This window comes from Ambystoma mexicanum, chromosome 7q, assembly GCF_040938575.1.
Source record: "Ambystoma mexicanum isolate Mex_15411 chromosome 7q, UKY_AmexF1_1, whole genome shotgun sequence".
Lineage (NCBI taxonomy): Eukaryota > Metazoa > Chordata > Amphibia > Caudata > Ambystomatidae > Ambystoma > Ambystoma mexicanum.
The window spans coordinates 493,877,691-493,899,042 of NC_090941.1; the positions used below are offsets into that span (position 1 = coordinate 493,877,691).

The following is a 21,352-nucleotide window of genomic DNA, read 5'->3' on the forward strand; positions in this document are numbered from 1 at the left end:
AGCTCAGGAATCGCGTCTCCTGCTTAGCAGAACTTCTTCCAGCTCCCCCACCGGCCTTGTACTGACTTGCTGGTAAAGTTGCTGCTGTTCGTAGGTCTGTGTTGTTGACAGTCTTGCTAAGTGCCGGTACCTTCCCCGCAGCCTGCCACAGTCTCCTGGGCCTCGTGCTTCTCTGGTGAGATGTGCTGACAAACGGCAGCTTAAAGCACCTACCTCTTTCAGCACGGCTTGTTCCCTTTGGCATCTGCCTTCACCTGCGGTTCCGCTTCGCGCTTCGCCCACGTTGCTTCTCTTCACCCTGCTTCCCATTTGAAAGTGAAAACCATCTTTAAACGTGCTACGCAGCTGATCCACAAAGCAACAACTAGCCCACATGTTTATCTTAGGGCTGCCTGTAATCCATGTCGACTTCTCTTCCACCTCTCAGTACTTGAAGCATTATGGAAGTTGGTGTCCATAGGATTAAAAGGACTTCCAAAGTGATTTGTTTGAGATTCATCAGAGGCAGGAGATTGTATGTGAGTGTTATGCACATGCAAAGTGTGAATGGCATTCAGCCTATGATATCTGTTTGGAAAGGATTTTAGAGTTTTGTTATTAGAGGGATTTGTATAGTGACACTATGCCATCAGGTTTTTAGGTATTGTAGGATCTTCCTTTTTAAAAAAAAAGGTTTGTTGTGCAATTGGTGAAAATCAAACCTTAAGCATAGTTTCATTATTAAAATACGTTTCAGAATATATCATATAATAAAAACAGCTGTATAGATCATACAAATTTCACAATCACTACATGCAAAATGTCATCCCATAAAATCAATAAGTAATTAATACAACATTCTGCTTAACCCTCAATCCATAAAAATTGAATGACAATACTATGCAAATAAAAAAGAAAAAAACAGTTGTACATAAACAATCTAATTTCCCAATTACAAATATATCTACAAACAGACAGTACCTCATTAATATCCAGATTTAGATTCTGCAAACACGATTTGTGATAGATACCTCCTATCAATATTGTCGCCTCCTTCCAAAAATAATACCCTGCACTTGCGATTACTAATGAGGTGGCTTCCAACAACATACTCCAAAATTGATCTGCTTGTATATCCACCATATGCGAGACAAATCGTTGGTAACCTTTTTGATATTGCAGAATTAGGCTTGGACACTGCGTTAATGTATGGCAATTCAATTTTACGTCTTGGTGGCATAGTCGACAGGCACTTTATTCATAGGGTACTTTTGACCAGCCACCTATATATGCAAAAGTAGGCGGAATATTAAATCACAGATAAACCTCCGCAACCTGTTGTCACATACTTTTGTCATGCAAGTACAATGCTTAGCCACTTCAAATCCCTGTCTACTACATTCCTGATATCGCTTTTTCTTGCTAAGTTTATTAATATTCTCCGACCTATCCCACACCTGTTTCTTCTGTTTGAGCATCTCCCAATATCCAGGTAGGGATAGATTTTAGTTGAAAGATAATTCAATATTAACAAGATCAGCGAGAGCAGTCCTCCTAAAATCTAATATAAATGGGTTTGAGCAAGATGCGTGTAATCTAGTGGCTACGAGTCCCAGTACTGTATTAATATTAGGTGTAGCTAATAACAGTGAGAGATATAGCTTCCAGCGCTTTAGATAGATCGAATTGATTGTAGGCCCAACTCACAAAAAAGGGCTTCTACTGGAACGGAACTGGGAACACCAATAATTGAGATTAGTACCTGGCCTGGGCGCAATCAAAGTGAAAGAAGTATTCTGATTGGCCCTCCCGGGGTTTTACCCGGCTGAGAATCCCTCAATTCTCGGCCGGGATTCCAGCCGCCTTTTCCATGGCAGGGGGCGTGGCAGCCCCTCAGCCAATGAGGAGGCTCGAAGTGGGGCCATCCCCGCTCTGAGCCTCCCCATGGCTGAGAAGCTGCCTTTGCCCCCCGCCGGGAAGTATGTTTTTTTGCATTCCCTTCCCTCCCACCTCCCTGCCCTCTCCATCCCAGTTACCTTTAGCCTGATTTGTCCCCGGTGGGGGACGATGGCAGCCTCCAGCCGTGTGGAGACTCATGTACTTTTTTTTTCCCTCCCTCACACTTACCTTTTTTTTCCGGGAGCTGAGGCGCTGGGAACTATTCTGTTCCCAGCGCATCCGCTCCCGATGGCCGCCATGGAAAGGGAAAACTGACTCAATTTTCCCTTTCCCGGCAGCCATTTTCTTGGTTGTTTTTTTTCTTCATTTTTTCGGTCCTGAAACATTGCAGCGATTTGGGTAAAACAAAATGCTTTTAGTGCCCCGGTCACACAGATCTTGCGGGCGGGGTACTAATAGCTATATGCCCCTCATGGCAGGGGCATTACCGACTCTGGTAATGCCCCAGGGCCTTCATTAAGTATAACTATGGGCCCGGGGCATTACCTGAGTCGGTAATGGCCCCGCAGCGAGCGACATACTGCTTAATTAAAATGTTTCCCTCCATCTTATCCACCCAAACGACATATGGTTCTGAAAGCAATTCTAGACCATATGTCAGCCCTGGAATTATACTGCTAATATAAATCGTCAGAAGGCACTCAATATTATTTCCACCCCGTCTAGTTATGCAACGTTTTATTACTAACTATTTCCGCATAGGAAGATTAGAAATAAATTCACCATAGCAAATGTGAGTAGGCCTATTGTAAGTAGAAAGCCCAAATAAATATAGTAGCTATCTATAACTTATAATATGGGGTTATTTAATTTCCAGGCATAAGTATTTATTTTCCTCTTTGGCTTACTACCCACTATAATTTTTGTTTTATTGATATTGATACTAAGGTGATTAACTGTTGCGTAGCTATTTAGAGCATTGATAGACTGCTGTAATCCAACTTGCGTAAAATATAAAAAGGACTATCATTGGTGTACATTATCCATGAAATATGCTCACCAGCAATCCGGGGGGGGGAATTGTGCACCCCTCTTATAAACATCATCCAGATCGAAAACATACAGGTTGAATAGCACCCCTGCTTCAAACCTTTATTAGTACAGACTGGGCGTGATGTAATGCCCTCTTGATCTAATCTGACAACTACAGAGTCCTCAGTGATCTAATTTACTCCATAACAATGGTTGTGCGACTGTATTGAATGCCCTTGAGAAGTCTACAAAGCACACAAAGTTTCTCCTTACTGGTATATGCTTCATAGGCTAGGGTCTTCCTCATTTATAAGGGAAAATACCACATCTCTCCTGATGGGGGTCACCACATCTCCTCGACAGCCATCTCCTCCCATGTGATCCTCCCTCATAAAACACCCCCTGACCCTGAAATAAGGATCAGATCGCAGCTGCCGTCCCCTGGCCATATGGGAGGAGATCCCAGGTTGGGTGATCAGTGATGACTCCACAGGATTCATCACAGTGTCCACCATCTTGTGTCAAAATCCCTAGTTCTGTCCCTCACATATAACTAAAGTAAATAAAGCTCAAGTGTTAGTGGCCCAGGAAAATGTCTCCTTTCTCCTGGGTTGTGATCAAAGTTCACTTCAGGAGATTCAATAGTTCTCACCAGGTGGGAGGGGAGGGGGGGGGGGACTCCCTTCCCCTGGTTGGCATATTCTCAACACAGCAAAGTTCAAACAATGTTCACGAGGGGGAATGACTCCCTTGCCCTGGCTGCAGGTATCCTCAAAGAAACAAAAGACAACCAGCCCAACAACCCTTCTTGTCTTGTGTCGTTGAGGTATCAGGGGGAATGTCTCCCTTCCCCTGATTGAAAGGTTCCTTTAACACTTTGTAGTCAAAAAGCCTGGGGAATGACTCCCTTCCCCTGGCTGGAAGTTTGTCCTTACTTCCTCCACTTATTGCCAGAAGGAGGACTCCCGCCTCCTGATGCTTGTCGCTACACCATGTCTATCACACTAGACCCAGGGGGAATGAATCCTTGCCCTGGATTCTCCTGTGTCTCCTCTGTGCAATATCACATACAGTTCCAATCGTGCTTGGGTCCCAGACCCAGGTTCTTCTTTGGTGTTGGCAGACCTTGTTCACTAACCTGCTAAGTACTGCCACGAGGAAGATGACTAGTGTCTCTGTTTGGGCTTGGATCCTCGATTTGGGTTTCTCCGATTGTCAGTGGTTCTGATCATTCCACAGAAACTAGGACAATTTCTTACGATGCACAAATAGTGCATCATTCCACAGAAACTAGGAAGATTTCCTATGATGCACAAATAGTCACAAACCCCAATTCACTCTTGAGGTTTGTGACCCTTCCCCTAATGTTCATGTGATGGGGTTTACACCTAGCGTACACAGAGACCCTCTCACTTCCCTCGTGTCCCCGGTAGAAGACCCATGTCTCTTGTTACCTTGTACAGACTCGAAGCATGTCCCCTGACCTCGCTGGGACAGGTAGCAGTGTCTCGTTGGCTTCGCTGGTTTTTCCTGCTCTTTTCCTTTCTCCGGCGGGTCAGCGTCTTCCCACTGATTATGGTTTTAGGACTCGCCGGTCCAACTTATCCGTCAGTGTTAAATTTCCTCTCAGCGGCCAGAGCTGTGTGCAGTCTTTTCCCTCTGATTTGACAGAGCTTTTCTCCCTTTTCCGCCAGCGTCCTCCGTTCTCAGCATTCCAACTTCACACAGACCGTCTCCACTCTCTATGGCTTCCCCGCCGCGCTCCCTCTTTCAGTTATCCTTTTTCTGTTTTCAAAGTGTTCCAATGTTCATTTCCTCATGAGAGACTAGGCTGTTGCTCTTGGTTCTGGAGAGTGATCGTCATGTCTGGTGGGAACCCGATAGTAGTACATAGGTTTATTGTCTACAAAGAGGTTCTTCAAGGAAGGAAAGGTTATAGTGTGTGGGGGTGTGTTGTTGTTATAAGGGCTGCAACTGAGGTGGTCATACTCATCACTGAAGAGGGAATCCATCCCCATGAGATCCTCCCGCATTATATCTCCCCCAGGGGTACTATCTGGTAGTGGCCTCACCTCCCTGGCCTCATGGGTAGCGACTCCCACTTGGGGAGAAGAGACAACAGCTAGAGATTAGTCAACCTTCCCTATTTCAATACTTCCCCCCCTCATGAACTCAGGATTACAAAGCATCCCTGACTGGGAACATGCTCAGAGCGGGCATGTGCCCCCTCTGGCCAATCAAAGAGAAGTTATTGAGTCCAAGCATTATATAATGATCAGCTCTAATAACAGGAGTGGCAGGGAGTTTTGTGCTACAGAGAATGGAAGTTGTGTTAAAGAGGAGGAAGGAGATTGCTGGAGCAGCGAAAAAGATTGCTTGGCTGGCTTTAAAATCATGAGTGGAGAAACAGAATGGAAGACCCAGAGAGGAGGGGCATAGTACTGGGCATATTGTAAGACCGGGAGTCGTACATTTTACCTTCTGGAGATGAGATGCTGATTGTTATCCCCGGATAGGAGAGAGTGATTGTAAAACCTGGAGGCCTGGGGCAACAAAGCGGGAGACCAGAAATACAGAAATGGAAGGAGATTGAAGTGGAGACCAAAAGGCAGGTGAATAGGGACCTGACTACAGCCCTTGTCAAGAAAAGGGGACAGCAGGTAAAGGTAGAAGAGGTCTTTGATGAGGGAAAGGCAGAGAAGGTAAGATGAAGTCACTGACCAAAGGGAAGACAGAGTAGGAAAGGGCAGTGGCCCTGACAACAGAAAGAAAGGGTGAAGGCTCTGAACATGGAAAAGGAGTAAGTGCTCCAGAGGTGGCACAGGAGGATACAGAGAAAGTTCCCTAGATGAAGGCAGAAATCGAGGAGGTGGAGGTCTCAACCAAAGAAGTGAAGCAAAGAAAAGGCCCTCTGGGGACGAACTCAGGGAAATAAGATCATACAGCGTCCATGTAAAGTGGCAGGAAACACTATAACTAACGGCAACCATCCTGATATCTTAAATAAAACGGCACAGAATATACGTGCAGCATTTATTGAAACCTGTGACACATAGGAGTCACATGTGACAGGTTACAGTTTTAAACTACGAAAAAATGCAATGGGCTTCATGGGAGGTGTCATTGTATAACCGGTGTAAATTTGCTGCTTCAGTTTGCAGAATAAAGAAAGAAGCATCATTCTCACCTCCTTAACTTTATAGAATCAAGACTTTTAACCAATACGGAAAATCAACATGGAGTTCAATCGCTTTGTTATTCAAAGGTAAACTGCTGTTCGTATTTGGTTTACCTGGATTTAGAGGACAGTGAGGAATCATACAGCTTTTCAAGATTATCAGTTACTGTTATGAAAGAAAGACAATGGAATGTTATGCAACTTTGCTGTGCTCTATGTTCTTTTCAAATTATATTTTGAAGACTTGCATGTTAAAGTAAGATCTTAAGTTTGTTTACAAAATGTAACCTGCTTGGGACAAAAACAGAGCTTTATGGCTACATATGCACAAGTATGTATATTGTAATACATCTTTCATTGTACATAATAAAATAAATGAAGGGTGGAAACTTGTAACTCCTCCACTACTTTATACACAAAAAATGTCATATCAGCATACCTTCTCTTATGAGAACCAGCCTTGAACGCTATTAAATGTGAATTCATAAAACAAATGAGGCCTTACTCATCCAAAATTGCAGCAATATATGATCTAGTGAGAACAATGTCACTGATCTGAGCACTATTAGGGGTGTGGAAACTCTTGATTTTGTTATTCAGAAGGTCTCTTTGGATGAATGCTTTGGCAACTGGTGAATGTTTTGACTATAGCTGCATATTCCCTATTAACATACAGCAGCAAACAAGCAAAAGAAAGGAGCCGAAATCAAACAAACAGAGGGGGGGCGTTAGGTACCCCCGACCCCCAACCCCGCCCAGATTTTAATTTTTTTTTTAAATAATAGGTTCAATGGTGCATTTTCAGGCACACATTTTGAAAAATTGACTGAAAGCGACACAGTTTACAGGAACTCGGCCTCTTTGAACTGAGCAAAATGCTAATTGTACGCAAAGAAATTCAAGCTTAACACCACCCATGAAAATTCACACTAGTACACTCGAGTACAAGTGGTAGGTTAAACCCTCTGAAATGGGATACCCAAGGAAAGACAGCCAAGCAAGAAGGGAATCAACCAAGAGGCAGACCACTCATATTACAGGCAACCATTCACAAATGGCTCACCCTCACAAAACCGGACAACAGCGCCCCACATGCCTTTGGGATAAAGTCTACAAGCTAGACCCAAAACTCTAGGTCTCATGTTATCTCTCCACCTACTGACATGCCACACACAAATCATAAACGTTTTAAAATTATTTTTATTTGATTTAATTGTACAAACAATTTTTACAAAAAGAAAAAAGAACACATCTTTCATCAATTCATGGAATTTTTCCTTTCCTCTCAAGTTCTTTCTCTATTTCAGATTAACTCTTTGTAGAAACTGTACTACTGCTATAACATCACCCGTTCTTTCTGCTCCAATTAATCTGTGACACCAGTTTTCATTATAAAATCGTAAGTCTTTGAACAAGTGGGCCATATGCATGTTCCTTTCCTCATTTAGCCCTTACAAGATAAGAGAAGGTGTCTGACTGTTTCCATTTGCTGTGGGAGGGTGCAAAAGCGACAATTGTTATTGGGCGATAGTCCTCTTATCGCCTTAATTTCATTCGTCAAAAGGAGATTTAGCTTTGCTCTCATAAAAGTATTCCGAATTACTCTATTCAGGAATTTCTCCAAGTATGGTCGCATCTCATGAATTTTTTTTAGGTATTCCTAAGAGATGAGACGTCAGTTTTTAACCTGCAGCTTTTTCCAGTGTCAATATCCAGTCCTGTCTTTCAAGCTTTGTTTTCACTTTAGTTGTATTATTTATCAGCTCTTCCTCTTTTGATTGTATTTCTTCTAGTTTACCCTGGTTTTTCTTTGCCCATTCTACAAGAGTGACTTTTTTTGCCTCCTGGAGTTCAATGTAAATAGTTTCAAAGATTTTTGAGCGATCCAGAGATAGAATTTTCCTGTACAACATCAGGCTAGATCTCATCACTACCACCTGTAGAGAAAGAGTGCATACTTCTCTTTGTATTGCAGCCATCAGTGTTGACATTGGTAAACCCAGAACGTGTCACCAAAAGAAGCTTTCCAATTTCAGCCATATTTCATCTAGAATTTTGGGCATGGCGTCAGCTCCATAGATTAGTGATGGGACAACCTTGGTTTTATAAAACTGTCAGAGAGAACCAACCACATTTTTTCTCTATAACTCTTGCTTGCATTGTCAACTTCTTGACTTTTCCGAAAAGATTTTCTTGCATTGCAGTTTCTCGTAAGTTGTTACTCAACATCTCCCCTAGGTATTTAAATTCCTTCACTTTTTGAATTTTTACATACTCCAAATACCACTGATGTTTTTCTTTTTTGCTTGAAAACTTTTCAAGTATCGTTATTTTTGTTTTTGTTTTAGTTTTAGTTTTGTTGATTTCCAAATTGTTCCTTTTTATGTATTTTGCCAGCTGGTCCAACTGACGCTGGAGACTTATAGGCGTCTGAGACTCAATATCACTGTTCCTCCCATTGATGGCGGGAATGATTTTACGTTGGATTCTGTCTCCTTATAATCCCATAAATATGAATTGAAGAGGGTAGGTGCGAGGGGACACCCCTGTTTCACCCCTCTTGCTGTAGGAATTGATTTGGACAAGATGCCAGCTTGGCTTAGGCGTACTGTTATTAAGGTGTTCGTGTGAAGAGCTTGAATTGGCTCAAGGATTTCTTTAGGGCAATCTTTTGCCACAAGTTTTCCCCAGAGTGTTTCATGGTTGACCTGGTCAAAAGCCTGGACCAGGTCAACAAATGCCACGAAGATCCTAGGACTGCCTTCTTTTATCTAGCCCTTCAGTGAGCTCAAGAGTAAGATGTTTACCGAGGTGCCAGCATTCTTGACAAAACCTGATTGAAAAGAGTCTGCCACGTCCCTCGTTTTCAATCCATCCAATATTAGCGAGCCAAATATTTTCCTGATAACATCTACAAATACTATAGGTCTGTAGTTTTTAGCATTATCTCTCTGGCCACTTTTATATATTGGGACTAGTATAGATGTAGTCCAAGATATTAGTATGGATTTGGTGTCAATAACTTTTTTGATGACCTCATGTATAAAAGTAGACCATTCTTTCGGGAACTCTTTCAAATGGGCATTTGTGAGGCCGCCTGGCCCAGTGTAACGCTTACCTGAAAACTCTGCGGGGATGCTCTTGGACAGTTCCCTTCCAACTTCAGAGAACACTATTTTCTGTAGAAGACAAGATATTAATAACCTTCCTTAACAATGGCTCCCTAATTAAATCTGCTTCACTGAGACTATATACAAGTAAACTCTATAATTCTTAAGGCTCACCTTAATTCCGATTTTTGTGAGCTCTCCATCCTGCGCACACACAGGGGCGCTTGTCCTGAAGAATGGGGACGATGTAGTGCAAGATAACTAATTACATGGAAGGGCAAATGTGGGCAAACAGGTTTGTGGTAGAAAAAATAGAACAATCGAAATAGAAGACTGTTGTGGCAAAACTTTGCTGACGAGAATCAAATCAGAAAAAAATAGTTGTTCTTAAATAGAGCGAGCAACTGTATGCACCTAGTAGTAATAGCTCTACCATGTATGATGTAAAGAATAACCACTACAGGCTTTATAAATTCCAACGGTGGCTCTAGGAATTCACACTATAATCACTAACCCAGTCTCCAAGAACTCAAGCGGCAAGCTATTGGCATGCAAGCGTGACAATAGGGTCAAAACTAGGCAATAAATCACTAACCCAGTCTTTAGAACTCAGGCGGCAAGCTCTTGGTGTGCAAGTGTGACGATAGGGTCAAAACTAGGCAGTGAGGAAATACCTAATTACAGGCGCGCTGAAAACTCTTGTGCGCAAGCTGAGGCTGTCAGAATGGAATTACAAATATAGAATGGCAAACAACACCACCGTTGTTACTAAGAACACTCCACTAAAAACTGTACCTCAAATAACCCTTCAAAACTCAAGGTAAACTCAAACTGTACTTGCGTGAGGGAAAAGCTGTTGTCCGGGACCTCCGAGGAAAATAATATGACAGGAATACTACGAAGTGCAGCGGCAGAAAATGAAGGGAGGGACGTTCGACTTCGGGCTGTGGCAGAAAACAGGAACGCTACAACTGTGGAGACTAAGGGGAGCAAAAATACACAGAGCTGGATTACAACTGGAAACTGCGAGGAGATTTCTGCGGCACCGCGGTAAGCGTTCGTACTGCTGGGCAGTGAACAACGCGAAGCGCGAGTCTCCTCATGAACTTGCTTATTATAACAAATGTCAGTCAAAGACTAGACCTGTAATGTTAGTTCCTCAATGGCACAACCAGGCGGCCATTGAGGGAAACTAACTCCTATTGATTCTACATGACTCCGACTTCAGTCTTAGGACCTGCCAATATCTGAGCAAGTTAACCCCTTAAAGACCCATCAACTTAATCTGTAAACTGACTGGTGGTCATGACACCCAGGGGCTCTTGAGCTATTTAACTTTACAAGTTTAGACCTGATCACTTCCTTGTCATGTGGAAAATTCCAGATTACATTTGAAGTTTACAATTCTTGGTTACAGGATTTAGAAGGTTTGGCAATACGTTGTTCAAATGTTTAATCCAAACACCCTCTCTAATGTTATTTTTGTATTGTGTCTTTTGTCGTAGTTTTTTTCATTGCCCAAAATTCCCTCGTTTTCTTTCCATCTATAGTTCATAGCATCTCTTCAGCATCCGCTTGGTACAGGTTGGCTCTTTGGGATCTCAGCCAAGATTTATACACTTTTTTCACCTCTTTAGCGCTCTCTATATCGTCTACATTTTTAGTTTTCTTTGCCCGACGAAATGCTGCCCTCACTTTTCTATTTTCTTTAACCAGATTATTGTTATAAAGATGTTGTCTCGATCTTTGCAAATTGTTATTACATTTACCTTTAGTTCGGTAAAGGGTAAGGATGGGTTCATAGTGGATGTTTAAGACATCTTGTTGTTCATCGTTTAGTACTTGTGCGGCATATATCCATATCCAATCTTTCACAGCATTGGCAGTCAGTCTTAATCGTGTACCACCACAGCATCCTTCTATTTTAGCTCTCATTTTCTGTTTAATTTCATACTTCGTATTCCATTTGGTGATCAGCAAATTATGGTCACTATGGTTGGTTCGTACAATCTTAAAGTCCACAATGTGTGGCAGAAGTTCCCTTGATACAAAGATATGGTCTACATGGGCGATTTCCTGTCCCTTTCCCATGTTGGTACTGGATCTTTTTCCCTTTTCAATAAGGTATGCAGGTCTCGGGACACCATAAATTTGGACCACAGGCTGCCTCTTTGGAGACTTGCTGGAGTAATTTTGACGTTGTTCGTATTCCATTTGGTGATCAGCAAATTATGGTCACTATGGTTGGTTCGTACAATCTTAAAGTCCACAATGTGTGGCAGAAGTTCCCTTGTTGCTTAGTCACTGCATGATTTCCCTCAGGTGCTAAGCTTTGTAGTTCGGTTTCTGATTTCTCCACAGAATATTGAGCTAAGTGCATAAGATCAATGCTCTCGTCCAATTCTATGACACATATCTGCTGTGGATTTTTATTATTTTCTGCCATAGCCTCTTGGTCAGCCGGGCATTCAATCTGTTGTACCTCCCGAAAGATTGTCCTAGGCGCTGAAACTGGAAGGCGCCTAGGTTTTTCTTGATCGTTATCTTTTTGTATGGGTAAAGGGTTTGTCGTTGGTTCTTTCGTAATCGTAACCCTTCTTCCTGTATGTGATTTCTCACACGCTTTCTGTGCAAAGAGAACATTATTGTTGTTCATATTTTGAATTTCATCCACGAGGAGTTGTTGATTTTGTAAGGACAGTCCTGACTTTGTTTTTTTTATTTCTAGAACGACATCCATTTTGACGAGGTCTGACTTAATGTAGGATATTATCCATACTTTTCTTAGTCAAGACTTTTGGTTGCATTTCAGTTGTTAGTTTTTGCAAGATGGATGTTTTTTTTTTTCGATCGAGTTAAATTCTGATGAGTCTGCTAGGTCATCGTCATTTCGTACAGTCATTATCTCCTGTGTATTTTCCCTTTCGACCAGTAGGATAATTGTTTGAGTACCTCCTGTGACATTGCAATGTTTCATTTCCTCTCCTCTTTTCGCTCCAAGTTCTAAATTGTTCAGATTTGTTATTTCTCTTTCATTAGGTCTATTAGGTGCTACACCTTTAGATGCTTCTAGGGCGGTTATGTAGCCTTACAAGTAAATCAGCTTGGTATGCATCATAGCTACTAACGGAGTCTGATCCTTCAACGTATCATCCAAGGCCTCATAGTTTTGAAAATGTGTGCCAGGGCTATAGTAACAGCCGGCATAATCGCAAAGAGGTCTGTTTTTTTTGTACCCTTGTGTATTTGTTCTGACCGATTTTTTTCCTTTTTGGAATCAATGGTGACAAGAGTTGTTCACTTTCCTGTATCTGATTTTTTGATAATCCAAGTCAATTATTTTCTCAATTTCTTGCGATATTGGGGGCTCCATACTTGGTGTATCTTGAGGTCTCTAGTCTTTCTGATCTTTAGTCTTCTGTGCGGGATCATTTAAGGTTTAATCCTGTGCACTTTTACAGGGCAAGCTACTGGTCCCCCATATTTCAGTGCTATTGAAGGTTAAGTGTTGAGTCTCACTGTACTGGAGAGGTTATCACTACTGAGGTCTACAGTTGGTTTCTCTTCAGTCAAAGAAACAGGATTTGTATTTCCGGGCTTTATCTGGAGAGCAACCACCCCGTCTTGTGAATAGGCACTTTGATTTTGGTCATGTGTTTTAGAGTGGTTATGTTATGATTTTGTTTGTCCCAACGTTTTGGTTGCTTTTTGAATTTGACAATCACTTGTCATATGATCAACATTTTTTCTTAATGCTGGGGAGATACCAGACCAAAAGAAGCGCTGCAACCCTTTTTTTGCTTCAATAGTTTGAAGCTGCGCGCCTTCCAATATCTCAGCATCAGAGAGTTTGCCCAGGTTTATTTGTGTTGATGGCGCGTTTTTTTTAAAGAAAAATGGAAGTGGACAATAACGTTGGTCTTTGTAATGTTATTTTCCTAAACATTCTTGTGCTTTTGTCCTCCTTTGGTCCGTGTTTTAGGAGAGTATTTCTTTGATTAGAAATTGGGAGGCACCTCATTTTTCCTTGTTTCAATAACTGCTTTGGATTTTTCCATGACCTTTAGTTTGATATGCTTACTTGGTGCATCACTTTGTTGTTTATTTATAGGTTTAGAGAATGTGCCATCCAAATCTGTAGAGGTCATTGGATTGTCTAAATCCAGCGTACAATCATTTTGCTCTTCTGCGTCATGAATCTCCATATCGGAGTTCCCCCTTTGCCCAGAACTGTCCATATTCTCCATTTTTGTCTCTTTGCGTGATGTCTCATAGGTCTGCAAAGGTGGACTTCTAAGGTTATCAGGGTTCGATGATGGCCAAATCTCGATTTGTGCCAATACTTTAAAGGCCACTTTCCTCAATAGCTTGATCTCTATTTTGGGTCCCATTCACATCTTTTTGTATCGGATCGTTTTTCTTGTCATGGGATACACCCATGAGCTACTCGTTCTGATCAAGGGTATCCCCTGTTGCTTTAACCGGAAAGCCTTGTAATATCTCTTCTTGTGGTAAGGCTGGTTGACCATCAGCTATCCCAGATCGAACATGGGATGCCTTGCAGGAAAACCTCACCCAGGTCCGTGCATGGGCCATCCCCCACCAGATCACATGATGGAGTCCCGCCAACCAAAAGAGAAGGTGGGGGGGAGGAAGTCCGTCTCAGGCTCAGCGCCTGCCGAGACTCCCTCCAACATACTGATCTCCTCTGCCACAGTGACTCTTGCCACATTCTGCGTGCCGCTCACGAGGTCAACCCCCCTCGTTTCCTCCCCTCCTCCCTCTGCGCAGACGCCAGCGCCCTCAACCACATCCACCACCTCACAGTCATCAGGTATGCTGAATGTGTTTTTTACTGTTGTTTGATCAGATGCACTTTGGCGTGATGCGCTGATATTAGGAATCTTACGGGGGACGGTAGGGGTACATAGGCAGCGTTCCGAGGGTTCAGAAATGTTCGGTAATGAAACATATTAGATCCGATGGGTTTCTCACCTTTATCGGCTTGGTATTGTAGGTTCCTTTTGTGCCTCACAGGGGATTTCAGTTGGCTTCGATGTTCTAGGCCGCAGTCGTCTCCTTTAGAGTGTTGATGATGCAATCAGCGGCCCTCATCCTCTGTATTGCGTCTTGTCGCCATCCCTGCTAGAGAATACTGTAGACTGCAAAACAATACAATACTCCTCCTTCAGCAGTCTCAATGGTAGACTGCAGGCAAGTCAGAATACACGTGGATAGCGAGCAGGGCTTCTCAACTGCTGTGGACTGGAGCAACTCCGCAGCCAACTCTGCCTTAGTATAAACCTTAGCAGGAGAACCCAGAAAGGAAAACGACAACAGGAGGACAAGAATGTGAACCCAGCAAAGCCTCCAGAGCCAACCCAGAATACAATTGTACTACGAGGAATGCTCAACTTTTCATCACCAAAGACCAACCAGCCACTACAATCTATCAGGAAACCCACAAAATAACTGACCCAACTTGCAACCCATTGGACCGGTTTATCAAGGAAGCAACTGCCTTGGTGCATCAGCCCACCCCCACAACAAAACAATCACATGAGAAAACATACCGTGATAAGCACAGTATGGTGAGATGAATCAGCAATGATTCACCCAGAAAACCTGGCCTGGGACCCTTCTCATGTGCCCAGGGTAAGGCAGATGCTTTCTGATCCCGACCCTGGGAGGGGTGAGGGGGGGCTGCTGCAGGATCACATGGGGTTGAGGCGGCAGGTCAGGAGGAATGGGAAATACCCTTGTTCAACTTTCCCCAGACCCACCCCCCCACCTTCAAATGGCTTATTGTAAAACAGACAAAGTAAGAAATGCTAACTTTGCCATTAGGGACTTCAAGTCCCATAATTACCCAAGTACTGGGAGGAAGAAGAGGGCTAAAAAGGTACAATGCTGCAGGAGTGGTCAGATTGTTAATTAAGATGACCCACACCGGAGGGAGACTGAGAGGCTTGAAAGGCCTCCTCAGGTGTAGGTCATTAGCAAGAGGAAGAGCAAGAAGCAGAAGCAGTGCGATTCCTGCAGGCAGCCGATGCAGAAGCTGGAGGAGGGAGAAGCCGGAACCATTCTTTAGCAGAAACCACCTGCCGGTCCTGACATGGTCTGTGTCTCCAGAACCCTGATGTGCAGAGGTCATTCAGCGGGAAGCGGGCCAGAGGAACGCTTGCCCTCTGGGGACATGTTCTGCAGAGGCTGTGCAACAGGAAGCGAAAGGGAAGCTCTCCTTCCCAGGAGACTGTCTCCAGCGGCTGGCGTGTACCAGAGGGCCTCAAGAGCAAGAGGAGCTCCTGTTGCAGCTGGCGCGGGCTGGGGTGGACCAGGAGAGGTAGTTTGCAGGGTCACGAGGAGCTACAGAAGCACAAGTCCTGCGAGCAGCGAGTCGATCAGACACGCATTCCTTACCCAGTGAGTTCACAAGCTGGTAGTTACCCCGGAGTACTGCGCACCTGCTTGCGTGTTCAAGGCAGTGTGAGAAACCTGAGGGTATCCTCACACTTACTCCTCTTGGATCGTCTCCTCAGGTGGCCAGGGAAAGGCCATCGCTTTTGGATCCGGGCCCTGGGGATGGAGATGCGAGGGAGGATCACCTGGGTGGAGGGTGATTGGGGAGAGGATTACCGCAGGTGGGACATGGTATCCCTTTTCCTTGCGATAACCAACCTTACCCTCACCCTGCCTTTATAGGCTGTTGCAAATCACTTTCCTTCATTTACCCATATTCCTACCACTACAGTCCAGGAACGAGGTAAGAGGCGACTAGGAATGGTACAAACTAAAATGTAATTTCACCAATCTGGTACTGAGACAAGGAAGAGGCCTGAAGACTTTGCGATCTTCAGGCAGCTCCAGTACATATGCAGGGAGTCAGCAGCAGCTGCGCCGCATTTCACGCACGCAATGCTGGTCATGGGAGCGAACCTTGCTATCCCTATAGGCATGGTAGTTGATTTAGTATCTTGAACTGTATCAATCTAAAATGGGCCTTCAGGGAGACTTCCCTCGTCAATCGGCACCATCTCAACCACTGTTCATTATTTATTACAATACCCAGATCCTTCTCCCATTTCTCTTTGGTATTATGGATGAGAGTTTGGTTAGCCTGACATGCTTTGTACATTCTGGACACCAGTCTTCTAGGGTCTGTACTGGACACTACCATGCCCAACTATTCACAAGTAGCTCCAAACCACCGCTCTCATTCTGAATTATTGGAGCGCTCTTACTGGGTTATTACCTAGTTTATCCATGAAGTCTTCATGAGAGACAAAAGTCACATCCGGGAAAAGGTCATGCAGTCATCGACTCCCCAGGACCCCACCCAATTTGAATATCTTTGTCAAGCGTCAGGGGGAGGCTAGGGGAGTTTCACAGGGGGAACGCTCCACAATATAGTGTGGACACATCGATTCTCCTAAACAATATTGCCCACGCATTCACTGTTGCACGGACCAGTTCAAATGTAAAAATATCAGTGTGCCGATTGGCAATTACAATTGACTTTTATGAATCGGGCAATCATGGGGGCGGGGGTGGAAGTACCAATACCTGGCGTACTGCAACTGCGAGGCAACAGAGTTCAAAAGTCAGGGGCCTGAAGGCCACCTTGCTTGAACAGTTTGGACAGCCCCTCCCATTTCATTTGTGTAACCCAAGTACCCCATGTATAGCTAGGGGCCAAGGAGCATAGTTTATCGAAGAAGGCATGTCCCGGCCAGACAGGAATGTTATTAAAATAGTACAGTAGCTTAGGAACCACTATCATTTTCAGCAGTGAGAGCCTACCATATAATGAAATGGGGAATCTAACCCACAGACCCAGCTTATCCGCCAGCGCCACCAAGTATGCCTCATGGTTATCTGCCAACAGTGATCGGTGTGAACAAAAGACCAGTATGCCCAAATATTTACATTTGTTCGGGGCCCACCTGAACCCCATCAAATATGTCCAAGCTTGTGCAGTGTCAGTCAGCAGGAACAGTTCAGATTTAGATTAGTTAATATGGTATTTTGAAAATTAGCAAACCTCTTCCATTAGTGCGGCCGGGTTTTGTATTGGGTTTCGAACGTACAACAGTGGGTCGTCAACATAGAGAGATATTATATGCAGACCTCTGTGACAGTGTTCAAGTCATATTATATGTGCAATGGGCTCAATTGTCAGAGTGAAGAGTAAGGGGGTTAGCGGACAGCCCAGGCTCGTCCCGCGGGTCATGGGGAACACAGGTGATAGCGTGCCGCCAATGCGGACTCTGGTTGCCGGATCAGCATACAGCAGACGAATAAACTGTATGAAATGATCCCTGAACTGCATTGGCTGGAGCACTGCGAGAAGAAACTGCCATGAGACGGAATCAAAGGCCTTCTCTGCGTCAAGCGTAACGGGCACGGCCTGAGCATTCAGGTTAATTTGGGACATGATGCAGAATAGTCTACGCAGGTTGAATGCTGTGGAGCGGCCAGGGATAAACCCGGATTGATTCGGGCGGATCAGTGATGACATAAATGGTAGGAAACGGGTGGACAGTAACTTTGGAAAAATGTTGGTGTCTGAAATGATTAGGGATAATGGTCTTTACGAGGCCATCTCAGAGGCTGGTCTGTTGGGTTTAAGCAATACAGCGATTACAGCTTCTGAGAGTGAGGGGTGTAGATGTTCGAATTGGAGAGATTCCTCCCAAATCTTCAACAGCGTGGAAGCGAGAATTAAACAGAACTCTGTATAAAGTTCAATACCTATATGGTTGGGTGCCGGGAGATTTTCCGGATGGGAGAGCCATAATTGCTTCTGTGATTTCATCAAGTGTGAGTGGTTGATTCAGCGCTAGCGGTGCTTCCTGCATCAGCGTTGGGAGTGGGATCTCATTTAGGTAGGTCGCCAGCTCTGCATTAGTGCACCTATCAGAGTTTGCATACAGAGACTTATAATATTGGTGGAATTCGCCGTTGATTGCCTCCAGTGCAGTAAGGATATTTCCTGACGTCCCTTTGATAACAGTGATGTGTTGCGCCCCTTTCTCAGATCTAATGGCGCCTGCAAGGAATCGGCCCGGTCTATCCACCTCCCCATATCGCCTTGCCTGAATGGGATGACTCATCAAGCGAACTTCTCTGTCCGCCAATTCCGTACATTTCAACAGGTTCCCTTTAATGAGGCCCAATAATGCTCTGTTGTGAGACGTGCCATATTCATTCTCTAGCTGTCTCAAGTCAGCTTCAACGCTGCCCAACTCTCTTCTTGTATTTGTATTTATTGATTTATAAAGCGCTTTACACCAAAGCGCTGTACAGTTGGACAACTTAATACATAAAAAAACAAACAGTAACGGTAGAAGCAAATAACAATATGAATCAATCAACAAATAGCAAGAAGAGCAATTAACTGAGTGGAATAGGGAGAGTAGTGGAATAGGGTGGGGTGGGGGAGGCAGGGGTGAAGGGGAAATAGGAGGAGGGGGGGAAGGTGAGGGTGGGAGGTAGGGGAGGCGAGGGAGATGGTCAAGGGGGGGAAGGAAAAGGAGGGAGAGGAGGCAGGATGAGATCACCTCCTGTCTGACCCACACCTAAAATGCCTCCCAAACTGTGGAGGAACCTTGAACAGAATCTCCATTTCTTTGAAAAAAAGTCTGTGACCTCATTGTGCAATGTCTCCACTCCTGGACTGTGCGTCATGCACCTACAAATAATAGGTGAATTCCCGTACCCCAGGGTTGAGGTCACTCCATACATCAACCAATTGAATTTGTTGTATAATGTGCAGGAGTGATCGGTGTATTGTCATCACGCTCCTAGCCTGTGAAGAGTAATCTGTGTAATAACGCTGGGGTCCCCAACTGGGGCAAACCTTTCATTGTGCGCCCCATGGGCATGAGTTTCTTGCAGCTTTACTACCCTCGGATCATGGCGATTAATACATGCAGCTACCATACGCGACTTGATAGGCTGGTTGAGGCCCCAGAAATTCCAAGTCAGGAAGGAGATCCTATCTTCAATAGTTAATTGTGATAGAGTTAGATTAATTGTCTGTTTTTAAAATGTAACATGCAAAAGCAATGATATATAAAACATTTGTTTTGTTATATGTATATCAATAAAAACTATGAAACTATGAATAGTATCATGGTTATGCTAAATAGAGAACAAAGCTCGCTTGCGTGAATAGGAAGGATGTTGCTACAACATGTGACCGAGGGACAGTCTGCACTGACTTTCGATAATAAACATGTTAATACATTTTCAAAACATTCAAACCCCAGTAACGTGTGACCCCCTTGCTCTTCATTTACCCCTCACTCAACAAACTTCCATCCCACCACCCTCATCATCACCCCCAACTTGACGACATACCACCAACAAGTTATTGGAAATGTCCTGGGGTGGGCTGTGAACAGGAATGGCTTTCGTTGAGACGGCCGCTTTGACTGTGGCCGGACCCAATTATTAAAGGTTACTTATCCACGAACAGCATCCATGAACGGCACGATGAAAGGAAAGGTCAGTTCAATTTCCACACTGGTCAATCGTTGTCCATATTAGGCCCGTTATTGTTCGGGCGAGGGTTGCGGCCGTGGTCGCTGCCATGCCTTGGTAGGGGAATGGAAATCGAGGCTTCAATGTAGGCCGTGGCATTGGTTGAGTTGTCAAAGAAATGCACTCTGCCACCATGTTGAATACGTAACTTGGCCGGAAACAGAGCATAAGGGATCTGTCTGATGCGCAGCATTCTCTTAACTGGATCATACGATTTTTGTAGAGCCTGTACATTTGAAGAAAAGTCCGGGTAGATGTAGATGTCGGAGGTCTCAGATCGAAGTGCAGCCTTCTCCCTGGCGAGATATAGTATAAGATCTCTACCCTGGTAGTTGAGCAGCCTGGTCAAGGTGGTGTGGAGGGGTGGGGCGGGGCGGGGGGCGGCCTAGGAACAGGAGCCAACACATGATGTGCTCGCTCCACTAGGAAGTGGGGTGGGTGGAGAACCTCGATTGATCAAATAGTGACTTCAGTAGGTTCTCAACGAAAGTTTCCATCAGACCCTTGCAGGCCGCCTCCAGGATTACAATTATGCAGATATTGTTGCGCCTGGAGCGCGACTCCAGGTCCTTGCATTTGTTGCAGATTTTGTTGACCTGCAGTTGCAGCTGCGCTATGTCACGATTGTATCGGTCGACCTCAGTTTTCCTTTTCCAATTTAGATTTCACGGAGCCAATGGTGGACACCGTCATTGTGCTTCATGTTCACAGCCATGAATCCATTCTGCATCGCCACAAGTAAGTGGTTGTCTCGAGAAGCACCCGAAGTTGAGGCATGGTCTTTGAATTCTGTAACCCCCGTTCCCCCCTCCAAGACTTTAGCAGCGGTATTGGTTTAAGAGTCCATTGGCACTTCTTTCTTTCTACCAGATCCCTTCGTCATTCTGCCGCTCTGTGGCGCTGGGGTGGTTGGTGCCGTGCAGGTGGGGAAGTTAGTAAGATCCTGGGACTGCTGGAAAAAGTACTGACACAGGAGGGATTACGCTGCAGTTATCCCTAGTAGGTCACCCTAACGGCCTCCCGACCGTGCTGCCAACTGGGTGTTGATTGAGAGCAGTATGAAGTCAGGTTTCCATAAAGAAAGAACAGCAGTCCTGTGTCAAGGGCAGGCAGGGGGCTGGGCCGGTGTTGGGGCCAAGATCTTGATGCCTGGATGAGCGATGAAAGGACGAAGGAGAAGCCCAGGGGCCGCCAGAGCAATGGCATCCACGTGGGTGATTCAATTGAGCTCAGGTAAAATGCTGACACAGGTTTTACAGGCAGGTCCACCCACAGTCTTTGAGGATCTCAGAGTGGAGCACACCGGGCAACAATGTGGGACCAAGCCAGGAGTGGACGGTGACGCCTCACAGCGCAGGCACTGGTGTCAATGCTGCCAGATGTTGTGGCTGCCCCACTCCCACAGGGACTCAGAAGGGTGTGCGCTATGGGCCCTATGGCAGCGCCCAGCCCACAACCATTGTTACAAAGGACTAGCCACAGAGTAGGACGCGACCGAGGGGTTGCAGAGTCATTCAAACATGGCCCAAATCAGACAAGGGCCCAGCAGGATAGGAAGTGAGAGATCCGTCTGGGATGTAGTGCATCACCCACAGGCAGGCCTGGGCGC

General features: G+C 44.7%; 1 protein-coding gene across 13 annotated transcripts in view; it reads right to left on the reverse strand.

Annotated features, from left to right (window-relative positions):
- The window catches only part of SETDB2 (SET domain bifurcated histone lysine methyltransferase 2), a 1,645,210-nt gene that overhangs the window by 1,437,152 nt on the left and 186,706 nt on the right, over nucleotides 1-21,352 (reverse strand). For 3 of the 13 annotated variants that reach the window (XM_069639331.1, XM_069639330.1, XM_069639332.1), the window contains one exon: nucleotides 6,203-6,254. The exons of the other annotated variants lie outside the window; for them this stretch is intronic. The gene's annotated coding sequence lies outside the window, so the exon portion shown is untranslated. The remainder of the gene's footprint in view (nucleotides 1-6,202; nucleotides 6,255-21,352) is intronic. 13 annotated transcript variants of the gene reach the window in all.